This window comes from Arachis stenosperma, chromosome 9 (genome assembly GCF_014773155.1).
Source record: "Arachis stenosperma cultivar V10309 chromosome 9, arast.V10309.gnm1.PFL2, whole genome shotgun sequence".
Lineage (NCBI taxonomy): Eukaryota > Viridiplantae > Streptophyta > Magnoliopsida > Fabales > Fabaceae > Arachis > Arachis stenosperma.
The window spans coordinates 8,078,741-8,080,130 of record NC_080385.1 but is presented as its reverse complement, the minus strand read 5'-3'; the positions used below and the strand labels follow the sequence as shown (position 1 = coordinate 8,080,130).

At 38.2% G+C, this 1,390-nt stretch overlaps 1 non-coding gene across 1 annotated transcript; it reads right to left on the bottom strand.

The window, feature by feature from the left end:
- Positions 1–966: 966 nt before the first annotated feature.
- Positions 967–1,074, bottom strand: LOC130953087 (small nucleolar RNA R71). Its single transcript, XR_009075260.1, has one exon. It is a non-coding gene; the product is annotated as a small nucleolar RNA R71 (small nucleolar RNA).
- Between the last annotated feature and the right edge of the window lie 316 nt (positions 1,075–1,390).

The window sequence follows — 1,390 nt, the reverse complement described above, 5'->3', positions numbered from 1 at the left end:
TTATTTTCAAATCATATCTTCTCAATCACATCTTTTTAAAACCATAACTTTTCAATCAAATCTTTTTAACCTCATCTTTTTCAAAATAGTTTTCAATCAAATCTTTTTGACTTCTAATTTCAAAATCTTTTTCAAAAATCACTTCAATTCTTCCCCACTTTCAATTTTCGAAAATTATCAATCAATTTTTAAAATGTTTTTGACATCTTTCTAATTAATTTTCGAAAATCCTCTTCCCTCCTTCTCACATCCTTCTATTTATGGAGTACTACTCCTTCTTAATGCACAATTCGAACTATAACTAATCAAGTTCGAATTCTTCTACCTTCTCTTCTTCTATTTTTCTTTTCCTCTGACACTTCAAGGAATCTCTGTACTGTGACATAGAGGATTCCACATTTCTCTTGTTCTCTTCTCTTTCATATGAGCAGGAGCAGAGACAAAGGCATTCTTGTTGAAGTTGACCCTGAACCCGAGAGAACCTTGAAGAGAAAGCTAAGAGAAGCCAAGGCACAACTCTCTTTAGAGGACCTGACCGAATTCTTCAAAGAAGAAGAACACATGGCAGCCGAAAACAATAACAATGCCAACAATGCAAGGAAGGTGCTGGGTGACTTCACTGCACCTACTCCTAATTTTTATGGGAGAAGCATCTCTATCCCTGCCATTGGAGCAAACAACTTTGAGCTTAAGCCTCAATTAGTTTCTCTAATGCAACAGAATTGCAAGTTCCATGGACTTCCAATGGAAGATCCTCATCAGTTCTTAGCTGAACTCTTGCAAATCTGTGACACAGTCAAGACTAATGGGGTTAACCCTGAGGTCTACAGACTGATGCTATTCCCTTTTGCTGTAAGAGACAGAGCTAGAATATGGTTGGATTCTCAACCTAAAGAAAGCCTGGACTCTTGGGAAAAGCTAGTCAATGCCTTCTTGGCAAAGTTCTTTCCACCACAAAGATGGAGTAAGCTTAGAGTGGAAGTCCAAACCTTCAGACAGAAGGATGGAGAATCCCTCTATGAAGCTTGGGAAAGATACAAACAATTAATCAGAAGATGTCCCTCAGACATGCTTTCTGAATGGAGCATCATAGGTATTTTCTATGATGGTCTCTCTGAACTATCTAAGATGTCCTTGGATAGCTCTGCTGGAGGATCTTCATCTGAAGAAGACGCCTGCAGAAGCTCAAGAATTGATTGAAATGGTTGCAAATAACCAATTCATGTACACTTCTGAAAGGAATCCTGTGAACAATGGGACGAGTCAGAAGAAAGGAGTTCTTGAGATTGACACTCTGAATGCCATATTGGCTCAGAACAAGATATTGACTCAACAAGTCAATTTGATTTCTCAAAGTCTGTCTGGAATGCAAAATGCACCAAACAGTACT